At 35.3% G+C, this 13,645-nt stretch overlaps 1 pseudogene; it reads left to right on the forward strand.

Annotated features, from left to right (window-relative positions):
• Nucleotides 1-5,499: 5,499 nt before the first annotated feature.
• Nucleotides 5,500-6,989, forward strand: LOC123827393 (annotated as a pseudogene).
• Nucleotides 6,990-13,645: the final 6,656 nt, after the last annotated feature.

Consider the following 13,645-nt stretch of genomic DNA (forward strand, 5'->3'; position numbering starts at 1 on the left):
TGTGGGCCATGAACCAAAGGGTCACTGGTTCAATTCCCAGTCAGGGCACATGCCTGAGATGTAAGCCAGGTCCCCAGTGGGGAATGTTGGAGAGGCAACCACACATTGATGTTTCTTTCTCTCTCTTTCTTCTTCTCTTCCCTTCTCTCTAAAAATAAATAAATAAAAACTTTTTTTAGAAAAACATAGTTAACTCTAAATAATATTTTTATCTAGATTTACCATAGTTATTTTTATATAAAGGATATCTTATTTGCTTCCATGTTTTGACAATTATGAGTGAACCTAATTTAAACATCTTTGTGCAGGTATACTGTATTTTTTCCCCATAAAATAAAAGAAACAATTTTCCTTTTCACCAATACGTATTCATTTGGATATTTTGAGTATGTCAGCTATCTCCCATGCAGTAGAATATTGATTGTTCTGAATTAATGTCTCAATTTGATTGCTATGAACTTCAACTGGTCTACCTGACCTCTGGAGCATCATCCAGCAAGAAATCTCTAGCACAAAACTTTGCAAACCACTTTTGACACATTTGATCAGTCACAGCACCTTCTCCATACACTGCACAATTTTGTTTGCATTTCTGATGCATTTTTACTTTTCTTGAAATAATAAAGCATAATATGCCAAAAATGTTGCTTACTTTCTTCCATCTTCAATATTAAAATGGCTACATAAAACTGTACCAATTTAGATAAGAATTTTTAAATGCATGCTGATATGACAGCCGCCACAATACAACCTAACACACTTGTTTCTAATGAAGTTAAAGACAACTAAGAGCTATCAGAGCCAGCACACTGCAGGAACTCAATGAACTTTTTTAGCCAAACAAATAATAGATAAGAATGGTCATCATAAACAAATCAATAAACAACAAGTGCTGGTGAGATTTTGGAGGAAAGGAAACCCTCGTGCACTGTTGGTGGGAATGCAGACTGGTGCAGCCACTATAAAAAATAGTACGGAATTTCCTCAGAAAACTAAAAATGGAGCTGTCTTTAACCCAGCAATTCCACTGCTGGGATTATATCCTAAGAATCCTGAAACACCAATCCAAAAGAACCTATGCACCCCAATGTTCATAGCAGCACAATTTACAATAGCCAAGTGCAAGAAACAGACTAAAGGTCCATCAGTAAATGAATGGATCAAGAAACTATGGTACATTTACACAATGAAATACTATGCAGCAGAAGGACAGAAGGAGCTCCTACCCTTCACCACAGCATGGATGGAACTGGAGAGCATTATGTTAAGTGAAATAGGGCAGGTGGTGAAAAATAAATACCATATAATCTCATCTGTAAGTGGAATATAACAAAACAAACAAGCAAGCAAAATATAATCAGAGGCATGGAAATAAAGAACAAACTGACCATAACCACAGAGGAGGGGGAGGAGGATAATAGGGGAAAGAAGGGAAAGGGTTGTCACGGAGCATGTATAAAAGACCCATGGACAAAGCCAAAAAGGGGAAGAATTGAGGATAGAAGGTGGTGGTTGGTGGGTGGGGGAGAATTGTGGGGGAAAAATGAAGATAACTCTACTTGAAGAACAATAAAGAAAATAAACTTCTTTTATGGCACAACAAATGGCTTACACTGGAAAATGTTCCATGTGCACTTGAGAAAATGTGTATTCTGCTGTTGCTTCTAGAATATTTTATATTTACCTGTTAGGTCTAGTTGGTTTATAGTATAATTCAGGTCTTCCATGCCCTTCTTAATCTTTGCTGCTCATGCATTACTGAAAATTGGGTCTTAAATTTTATAACTATTATGATTGAGTTGTCAACTTCTACCTTCAATTTTGTCACTTTTTGCTTTATGTATTTTGGTGCTCCATTATTATGTAAATATACTGCATGGTTATAATTTTCATGTCTTCCTGATGGACTGACACATTTTTACTTAAAAATATTCTTCAAGTAGAATTTTCATTTTAATGTCTATTTTGTGAGTATTGCTTGTGTTGCTTAAATTTTTACATCTTTGTACTTTCAATCTATTTGTGTCTTTGACTTCAAGCATGTCTGTTATTTGATCATATACCATTGGATAATTTTTAAAATTTATTCATTTCTGCTTTTGAATTGGTGTTTAGTTTATTTATATTTAATATAATTACTAAATGTTAAACTTATGTTAGCCATTTTGATAATTTTTGGTTTATGAGTTATTTGTTTAGTTTTAAAATTTTTGTTGCACTTTTTCCATTACCATTTAAGTCCCTTAAATCCTGCTCCCCCCGTAATCAACACACTGTTGTCCATGTCCATGATACCTTTTTCCTTTTAGCTTGTTCCCTCTACCCCCCTAACCCCCTAACAATAGCTGTCATCCTGTTCTCCATCTATGAGTCTGTCTCTTATTTTGCTTGTTAGTTCATTTTATTGGGTGTGATATTAGTTAATAAAATTATATAGGTTTTAGGTGTACAATTCTGTAATACATCATCTTTGTATTGTTTTATGTATTTACCACCCCAAGTCAAATGTCCTTCTACCACCGTTAATTATTTATTCCCCCTATAGCTTCATCTACCTGCTCCCATGCCCCTCAGGCAATCACCATGCTGTTGTCTGTGTCTATGACTATGATTTTTTTTTCCTGCTTATTTCCTTCACCTATGAGAAATGTCCATGATTTACTGCCTATGTTTCCTCCTAACATGTTTATGATTTCAAGTTTAACATTTAAGTCTTTAGTTTATTTTATTACTGTTTATGGTGTAAGAAGGTGGTCTAGTTACTTTGCACACATCTGTCCAATTTTCCAAACATCATTTGTTGAATAGACTATTTTTACCTCATTGTATATTTTTGCCTTCCTTGTCAAATATTAATAGACAGGTGTGGGTTTATTTATGGGCTTTTTATTCTGTTCCATTGATCTATATGTCTGTTTTTATGCCAGTACCATGCTATATGATTACTATGGCCTTGTAGTATAGTTTGATAGTAGGTAGTGTGATTCCTTCAACTTTGTTCTTTCTCAACATTGCTGTTGCTACTCTGGGTCTTTTGTGGTTACATATAAATTGTTGGAATATTTGTTCTAGTTCTGTGAAATATGCCATTGGTATATAGATAGGAATTGCATTGAATGTATTAATTGCTTTGGATAGCATGGAAATTTACTGGTGTTAATTCTTCCAATCCATGAACATGGTATATGGTTCCACTTATTCGTATCTTTTTCAAAATTTTTTCCTCTGTGTCTTACAGTTTATGGGTCTTTTTCATTCTTGGTTAAATTTATTCCTAGGTATTTTATTTTATTCTTTTTGAAGCAATTTTTAATGGGATTTTTTTCTTAGCTTCCATTTCTGATAGTTCATTATTGGTTTATAAAAGTCCAGTGGACTTCTGGACATTTATTTTGTATCCTGCTACTTTATTGACTTCATTTATTAGTTTTAGTAATTTTTTGGTGGAATCTTTAGGGTTCTCTGTATACATTATTATATCATCTGGAAACAATGACCGTTTTACTTTTTCTTTCCAATTTAGTTACTTTTTATTTTTTCTTCTTGTCTGATTGCTATACCTAGGATTTCCAGTGCTATGTTGAATAAGATTGGTGAAAAGTAGACATCCCTGTCTTGGTTCTGATCTTAAGGGAAAAACTTGTAGTTTTGCCCATTGAGTATGAGTTGGTTATGAGTTTATCACATATGGCCTTTGTTATATGGAGCCATGTTCCCTCTATTCCCATTTTACTGAGAGTTTTTATCATAAATATGTGTTGGATTTTATATGCTCTTACTGCATCTGTTGACATAATCATGTGGTTTTTTATCCTTCATTTTGTTTATAAGGTATATCACATCTACTGATTTGTAGTTATTATACCAACCTTATATCCCCTAATGAATCCCACTTGATCATGGTGTATGACCTTTTTAATATATTGTTGGAATCAGTTTGCTAATATTTTTTGAGGACTTTAGCAACTATGTTCATCATGGATATTGGCCTACAGTTTTCTTTCTTTGTAGTGTCTTTATGTTATACTGGAATTAAGATAATGCTGACCTCATAAAATGAGCTTAGGTGTCTTCTCTTCTCTTGAAATTTTGGGAAAAATTTGAGAAATTTTTGTTCTCTCTGAATATTGGGTAAAAATTCACCTGTGAAGCCATCTGGTCCAGTCCAGGACTTGTCTTACTTATTTTTTGTTCTTTTAGTTTTTTATTTCCACCCTTTTTTGTGTTCCATAGATATTTTCTAGTATGCCATTTTAAATTCTTTGTTGTTTCTTTAACTATACAAGTTAGTTATTTTTAATGCATGCCTTGTGGATTACATTTGGCATCTTATTTTTTAAAATTTTTAAATAATGTGGCAAATTTGGAAATCAAATTCCACCTCTTTTCAGGATATGCTGCTTTAACTGTTGTTGCTTCTGTTTGTTTAGTGACTTTAAAGGACTATTTCTGTCATGCAAAGCCACTGAAGTCTCTGATTAGTTCAGTTGTCAGTTAATAATTAAAGATTTCCTTAAATGCTATTAGCCCATAATTCTTCCAGCCTTTGCTGAGGGGATGCATATATGTGCTGGGGTATGTTTTCAATGTCTGACAGGTAGTTTAAAATTCTGCCTTAGCTTTTATTTGCTTGAGCTGAGCCTAACAGTCAGAAGTGAGAGGTTCAGAATTTCTCATGTGTTTTCTGGGCATGCACACAGACCTTCTTATTTATATGACCTTTTAGGTTCCCAGGAATACGCCAGAGAAATATGACGTTTTATATCTCAGTGTTTTGCTTTTAAGATTTTGGTCAGCCTCTTGTTAGTCACACTTAGGCAGTTTTGATACTAAACAATTAGCTGTGATCACTTGCCACAGTGTTTAGGAGATGGCGTGTTCCCACAGAGTGAGCTCCTGAAGTCAGCTCAAATGAAGACAAACACCTGATAAAGGAGCTTTCATCAAGCTGATAAACGAGTCCAATAGTGACATTCTTGTGGATAAGGTTTTGTGAGGCTCAAAATCCATTCCATAGCTCCTAGAAGGCTGGTTTTTATAACTTAATCGTAATTGCAAGGTTATTGGTTTTCCAAGTTCCTGAAGAGCTGAAGAGAAAGAAGTGGGTGGGATTAGGACAAATTAAAATAAATTGAGCTCACTTTTTTTTAAACTGAGATTCAGCTTAATAACTGTTTTTCACATACTTATAAGGCTTTAGTAATTTGGGGGTTCTGAAAAATTTAGTTTTGACAATTTTTATTAGTATTATTTTGATTTTTTGGAGAAGCAGATTTTCAGAAGTCTTTACTCTGCCATTATGGACCAGTATTTTTGTTTTTGTACTTTTATTTCAAAGGTCACTAAATCTCTTAGCTCATGAGTATAGTTTCAGCTTTGTCCCTGCAGGAGCTGGATGGGCAAGTTGGGCACAAAGATTAGAGCTGGGCGAGGCTCAGACTCATCCTGCTTCTATCCCAGGCACTGGTGGTGGTTGGCACCCAACAGCTGCTGTCCCCGATGAGACTGCTGGCAAGCTAGCTATGCCTGAACCTGGCATCCATGTGGCTGGTGCGGACGATGTGGATGCTGTGGTGCCCTCTTACCTGCTCCCTGTATGTGAACATGACAAGCTGTGCCAGCTGGGCAGAGGTGACCACAGGCAGCAGGAAGGAGAACCACCAGTGGTATGTGTGCAACAGAGAAAAATTATGTGAATCGCTCCAGGTTGTGCTTGTACAGCATTACCTGGATCAAGGAATGCAGATCTTCTTAAATAATGGCATCATTATATCACTTATTTGTGTCATCTGTTTTTAGTCTGTTTATGTGGAGAACATCAATCAATGGGTCACTAGGAAGAGGCTCAATGTTTGTATTTTCACCAGATCAATTTCAGAGACCGCTTAAAATTAATCCAGACTGGAAAACTCATAGATTTCTTAATTTGAGTGCTGGAGACGGAGAAGTTACAAAAATCACGAGCCCTCATTTTGAAGAAAATTATACCACTGAGATGTCTGAAACTATTGTAACAAGTTGGTGTGAAAGCTGATACTCCATAGGCAGGTGCTGATGTAAAGGAAAAGTGGTTTATTTGCAGATGCCCACCATCTGGAAGATGGGGGACTCACATCTCAAAGCCCAGCTCCTGGAATATGGGGTCTCAGGTCACCAAACCCACCTCCATCTCTCATTGGAGGCAAAATTTTTATATGGAGGGAGAGGGGAGTAGAACAAAGAGATCAAGGAAGGAGGTTGAAAAGTTCTCTACGTGCAAATGAGCACAGCCCATTCTGATAAGGCCAGTGATGATCTGGTGTACATCATCCTGGTTTAGTCATCCTAGCTTCACATCATGCCAGCTTCATGTCTTCCTGGATCCTTGGATAAAGGTCAGCAAACCTTTCAGAACTGGGGTGCTTGAAGGCTGGGGTCTATCTTTTTAAGTTAGTTCCTAAGATTCTTATACAAAAATGTTGGTCATCTGTAAGCTACATATTAGTCAGAGTCAGCACTTGCAGAAACAATCTCAAAAGAAGCGTGGGGTGGATTACAATTTCCCACTGTTACACTTATCTACTGTTACAATATGATATGGCAGCTTCAGAAGAAATAGAGTGTCCAATATAAATGAATGGAAGAATACAGGGTTCTAGTATGATGTCATCAGCTTCTCGAATTGCTGGGTTGCTGTGATCAGCCCCCTGACTTTGTTGGAAGATATCAGAACTCTCTTGGAGCCAACTGGAGGCAGGGCTACCCTGGCCCTGATCTTACCCTTTCAGCCCTATGTAGAAAATGTAAATGACAAATGGGAGAAACCATCAGAAATTTTGTAAATCAAGGAACAGAGCTGGGAAGAATAAGTGAACAGTCGGACTGGAGTTTTCAGGAAAGCGGGTTTAGTTATTAAAGCTTTCACCAAACTGCCGTACCTTTGTGAAGGGGACATGTATAATGACTACTACATTCTAGATGTTGCTGTCTTTGTGCTCAAACCAGAGTGAACTTGAGGAGGCCACAGTCTTCAGCATCCACCCCAAGAGTGCCCCCCTCCCCAAGAGGGCCAGCATTCTCCATTATGTGAAGGGTGGGACCTCTGGGGACTATCATTGTAAATATCATGTAGGAACTTAAAAAGCCAAAATACTAGTTATTTCTTTGTAATGTGTAAAGGGAATGTTTAAAAAACAACTCTTTGAGGATTTTTATTAGTTCTTGTTAAAAAATGCAGGTTTCACTCCAATTACAGAAGATATTGTTTATCTTCTTAATTGCAGTGGGCTCTCTTCCCCGATCCAGCCAACAGTCACAATTTTAAATGGAAATGATAAATATGGATGGTTTTCAAGTGAAGACTGGCAATAAAGTTATTCATTCAGTTGCAAATACTGGTTATCAGCTCTAGCCACTGATACTCTTTCATGCTTAGACATTCTTTCTGTCATTATTCAAGAAAATGTTTCTAATCATGCTAATAAACTTGTTTTGGAAATAAAAAAAGAATAAAGGTAATTATTTACTAAAATATAAAGTGAAAAAAAAATCAGAATTAAAATGGACCCTGAGGATGGAATAGGGTGTAGTGACTGGAAGGGAAGATTGAGAGAGATATCTGGTGGTGAAGTTTCTATATATCTTGACAGAGATTTTGACTACACAGATGTAGGCCATGTCAAAATCAATGAATGGATACCTAACATATCTGCAATTCATTGCAGTATGTAAATTTTACATCAAAAGAAAAATGTGAAAGTAAATATTAATCTCCAGCAATGGTTCTAAAGTAGCTAAAGGAAAATTTGCTGGTGTCTACAATTAATTTACTCAAAACATTTTCAAAATAAGATGGGTTCATGGATGGATAGAGGAATTGATAGTCATGTGAAAAAGTAAGTTTAATGAAAGTTAATATTTATACACTGATTCACTATGAAATATGTCAAATTTGCCTTATTTTTCTGAAAAATAGTATAATACAATGTTATCATAAAAACTTGAGTTATTAGGTTTGAAACATGTTTTAAATAGTGTCCTAGTATAAATGACTGGTGTTTTCTAAATTAAGAAACCCTGGAAACATAGGTAGAAAGCTAAAAGCATAAGCCAATCCTTGTAAAAGAGATAAAGCTAAACTCCTCCAAAAATTGAGGAAATGTTAAAAGAAAAAAGAAAAAAAAAGGCAGCTATATCCCTCCTGAACTGTGAGGAGAGAAATTAGTCCCATTTACAGTTGCATATAGGTGCCATTTTGGAAGTTTCATTATAATAGAATGAAAACATGAAACACTGCTTTCCATTTTTCAGTACAATTTCTGTAAAAATAAGTAGATGAATCAGATATCAAACATTTATGAGGCCTGTGAACACAATGGTTTAGTTCAAAGCTCTGTAAAAATAAAACTGGTTCATAGGAATTTTGTGAGGTGAAAATTGTAAATGCCAAAATAAAAATGCAGTACAGTCAGTGTGTACCAGGATCATCTTCTTTTTCCCAGAAACTTCATTAGCCCACAGTTTAGAATTTAACATAAAGTATAATGTGTTATCATCTGGACCAGATTATTAGCCTGTCTTTTGCAGAATAGGTAGCTTGTTATTTAATGTGATTGCATGATAAAAAGCCTGGCTATGCCCTGTAAAATGTATCAGCAGTCGCCACTACGGCAGAATCTATTACATAATTGGAAGCACAAAGTAGTGCTTTTGGAGCTGAGAGGAAGAAATTGAATAGCTGGTTCATCATGCTGTTTAACAAAGTGGGAATCAGGACTGTAGGCAGTAACACACTGACATCACAGGTCAGCCAGGCTGTGTGGATCTCTATACCTGAGAGAGCCAGTGGAGCCCAGATACACAGGGCTCTTTAAGTGCTATTTAATCACCTTAGGAGATGTCTGCACTGTTTTTATCTTGCTCTCTTTTATGGACAAACAGGAGCTCTTAGCACAATAAATGTACTGAATCTCTGCTATAGAGGGAATAAAAGAAAGAGAACTTTGTGATAACCAAAAAAAGACATTTCAATACCTATCTAGTACCTAATATAGAACCAGACACATAGTAGTGACTCAGGCAATGTCTCCAGATTAAATAAAAGCATGAATGAATGAGTACATTTTTTTTTCATCACACTTTTATGAAATAGATACTATTTGCAAGGATTTGTGCAGGATTGCAGTCAGGACACAAAGCTTCATGGTGCTGGGTCTCAAGAAAGCTATAATTTATCAGGGAATTCTTACAAGTATTTATACCACAGGCAGACAATGATAAGAGCTATTTGTGAGAGAAATTTTGAGAGCACTGGAGGACAGAAGCAGCTAGGACCATCTTGGAAGTCTGTGAATTCAGTTGCATTTGGAAGGATGGTAAGACATCAATAGATGGAAAAATGGTTGAGAAAATTAGGGTATTGCAGGTAAATTTAGGTAAAAGAATGGGAATGGACTGGACATTAAATATGACTTTCTTTTTTAATCAGCTTTATATAATTTACATATAATATAATTTATGATAAGCTTATAGTTCAATGGAGTTTGATATACTTATAGTCTTATAACTATAAAAACAATAATGAAATATGCCATTTCCATCACTTGTAAAAGTTCCCTCATTTTCTATATGAGAATTGCATTGCTCCCTGAAACAAACTACCACAGAAATAACAGATATATACTTTTATACTTTTTAAAAAGATTTATTTATTTTAGAGAGGGAAGGGAGGGAGAAAAAGAGAGAGAGAGAAACATCAATGTGCGGTTGCTGGGGGCCATGGCCTGCAACCCAGGCATGTGCCCTGACTGGGAATCGAATCTGCAACACTTTGGTTCACAGCCTGCACTCAATCCACTGAGCTATGCCAGCCAGGGGCTATACTTTTATACTTTTAAACATCAGAATTCCAAAGTAAGTCTTATGGGAATACAATAGAAGTATCGTCAGAGATGCTGAAGGCTCCAGAAGGTAACCTGTTGTCTCCTCCAATCTCTAGAGTCTCTCAGTATTTCTTGGCTTATGAACATATCACCCCAATCTTTTGTTGTTGCATTGGTTCTCTGCTTCCTGTCACCCCTCCTGTGCCCTCCTTCTGACTCCTGCACCTGCTCACTCTGATTACAAAATGCCTCTTGGATAATCCAGCACAATGTTCCTTCCTATTCTCAAGGCTCTTAACATATGCAAAATTCTTTTTACCATATTAAGTAACATTTACAGGTACAGAGGAATTATGATGTAGACTGTTTGTGGAGGAAGGCATTATTGAGTTTTTATACCAAGTCCCCTGCCCCAAACCCTTGACCCTGGAAATCACTGATCTCTCTTTTATATCACTATAGTTTTGCCTTTTCTAGAAAGTTATATAAATGGAATCAAACAGCATAAAGTGATCTTTTGTGTATGGTGTCTTTTTCTTAGCTTAATGCTTTTGAGATTCATTCATGGTGCTGAGGGTAACAGCAGCTTTTTTTATATTTGTATTGTGGCATAGTTACCATTGTGTATGTGACAATTTGTTTATTTGCTCACCAAGTGATGCTTTTTTGAGTTTTTCTCTAGGTTTTGATTATTATAAATAAAGCTGTTATGAATATGTAAGTCAGTATTATTTTGAAATGTGTTCTTATTGCTCTTGGTTCTAAAGAGGCATTTGTAGAATGCCTTTATAAGAAGCCGTTAAACTACTTCCAGTGTGGTTGTGTCATTTTGCATTTTCAGCAATGAATGAGAGATTCAGTCCAGGCTGATCTTTACTAAAACTTATTATTGTTTGTTAGTTCTAAGCCATTCTTGATGGTATGCAGCAGTATCTCATTATTCTTTTTAAATTTCAGTAATAACTATCTTTGTGTGTTTGCAATTAATGCATCATTTTTCTTTTTTTTTTGCCTATTTTAAATTGGGGTGTTTATTTTCTATTGAGTTAAAAGGATAATGTACATATTTTGGAATACAGATCTTTTATTAAAATGTGTTTCAAAGTATTATTCTCAGTTTGTTGATGCCATTTTCATGTCATTAACAATGTTCTGAAAAGAGAAAGTTTTTAATTGTGATAAAATTCATTTTACATTTTTTTAATTTTCTCTTTCACATTTATTGTTATCCTTTCTCAGAATTATTTGCCTAACCCAAGGTAGCATTGATTTTTCTCATATGCTGTCTTTTAGAAGTTTAATAAAGTTAGATCTTACATTTAGGACTTTAATTTACTTAAAGCTAATTATTGAATATGGTGAGAGGTAACAACAAAGATTCACTTTTATATATATGTATAACCAATTTCAAAGCAAAGGTAGGGAATGAATATGAAAGCATATAGGCAAGTGATATAAAATATTGTTTTAAATATGCTTTGTATTTTCATTAATTTTAAATGTATAAAATAATTGCAAAGATAGTACATAATTCCCTGGAATCCCTTACTAGTTTCCACATATAGAAATGCCTAGACCTTGGCTGGCATGGCCCATTGGATTGAGTGCCTAACTGCAGAGCAAAGGGTCATGGGTTGATTCTCAGTCAGGGCACATGCCTGGTTTGTGGGCCAGGTCCCCATCAGGGGACACGTGAGAGGCAACCACACATTGATATTTATCTCCTCTGCTCCCTCCCTTCTCCTCTCTCTAAAACTAAATAAATAAAATATTTAAAAAATGCCAAGTCTTCTTCATCTTTGTATCTTTAAATGTAAGTGCTACTATCTTTCTATTTTCAAGTAGAACCTTCTCTAATTACTATTGTCTGGCTTTTCTTTCTGGAATTTCTACTTGTCAGATAATGGGGCTCCTGCTGTCATTCTTTGTATATTCTCTTTGAGCATTTGTCTCACTTTTTGAGAAATTTCATTAGCTTCATGTTTTTATTTTACTGAGGTTTTAAAATAATTTCTTCCATCACAATTTTAATTCTCAAAAGTCTTGCCATGAGTGCTGGTGGCTCTGTTCCATACATATATTTGTGTTTTAGAGATATAATGCCTTAAGTTTTACTTCCCTTTTTCCTTCTGCACCATTTCCTACACACACATATAAGTGGTATGTGTAACTTTTGTGCTGCTACTTTCTTAAAAATTCATAATCCTTGATTGTCTGTGTCTATTTCACAAGAGAACATAAAGGTTGATTGGTGTCGATGGGAGGATTAAGTTAACTTCTGGGTTTTGCTGTAGGAAGAATGCGTAGAGAGCTGAGTGGAACTTTGGGCAAATGTGGAGAGAACTTGCTGATCCCTTGTCTAGCTGAACAATGCCATGATGCATGCAGTATGGAAAATCATCCTTGTAAGACTTTTAAATAAATCCTTGTTCCCAAACCTCACTTATGATCTGCCACTCCTGACATTTCTACATCTTAACTGTAGTTCCCTTGAGTAAAAGATCTATTTCTTGTCCATACTTACCTCTGGAAGCACATCAGACTGCAGTTTATTCTTCCACATTTTAACATGTATTCTTGCACAGTTATACTTTTATTGAAATGTCACATTTTCTAGTAATACTCTATTTCTTCCTTTCTTATTGTCACCATTTGTGAATCACTGTTACAAAGTGATTCACAAATGATATATGACAATTTTTTAATTCCTTTCCAAAAACAGAAAAATCCAATAATGCAAAACTTACATGAGAATTACATATTAGATGATGTCATCTTGCTACCTGCTATACTTTCACTTATTCATGCATGCTTGACCCTCATATGATGACGGATGTGTGATCACTGATCCCTGAGCACTCTAACATGTTTAATTGCATGTGGAGCACATGTACTCTGTGACTGTGGCAACTATAAAATGGCATACGTGCATTGGCAGATATATTACTGCAAGAAAAGAAATCACACACTTATAAAATTTCTAATTTCACCCCAGAGGTAGTAAGAAAAAGTTTTATTCTGATGATAACCTTTAAAAGAATGTATCAGACAGGATGAAACAGTGTATTGGGCTGTATAATCTGCTAAAATGTAGTACTATACACATTTGAGTGTTTTAAAACATTTTTAAAAAGTTAAATCATACCAAATATTTGAAACAACTCTATAATGTTAGATGCCTCAGATTATAGTTTGTAAATTACTGATCTAAAATGAACCCTAAACACTCTTGAAATAAGCATATAATTTTCCAAAAACTATATACTTGAAGGTTCATATTCAAAAAATTGTATAGCAAGTTTTATTCAATATTTCCTAATATTTTAAAGAGGATCACAGGATGAATTCATTAGAATGTTAAATTTAGAAAGAGATCCAAATATATAACAAATTATGAAATGCTAAATGTATTTTGGTGAAATATAATCCACGAGTACCACATTTATGACTCAGTAGTTTCACATACGATAAGTCAGTTTCAAAGTAATGTACACAAAACTATAAACCGCATTCGGAAATGCTGTCTTCACATCTCCCCAGGGCAGTTAAGTGAGAGTCTGTCTTTATGAGGGTCTAATAAAACTAAGAATTACTAGATGGAATCAAGGAGTGTTGCAGCTTCTCTCTGGATTTCCCACTCTATGAATTCATCTGACTTCTTGTCTCTGCATACCTGTTTCAGTTTTAGTCCATTTTTCCCTGTTTCTCCATGAATATGGTGGAAGGTGTATCTGCCTCCTTATGTCTGCCACCAGCCTTCCACACCCCTGTTCCACTCACCTAAT

Source organism: Phyllostomus hastatus, unplaced genomic scaffold (assembly GCF_019186645.2).
Source record: "Phyllostomus hastatus isolate PE091 unplaced genomic scaffold, TTU_PhHast_1.1 phas_contig_86, whole genome shotgun sequence".
Lineage (NCBI taxonomy): Eukaryota > Metazoa > Chordata > Mammalia > Chiroptera > Phyllostomidae > Phyllostomus > Phyllostomus hastatus.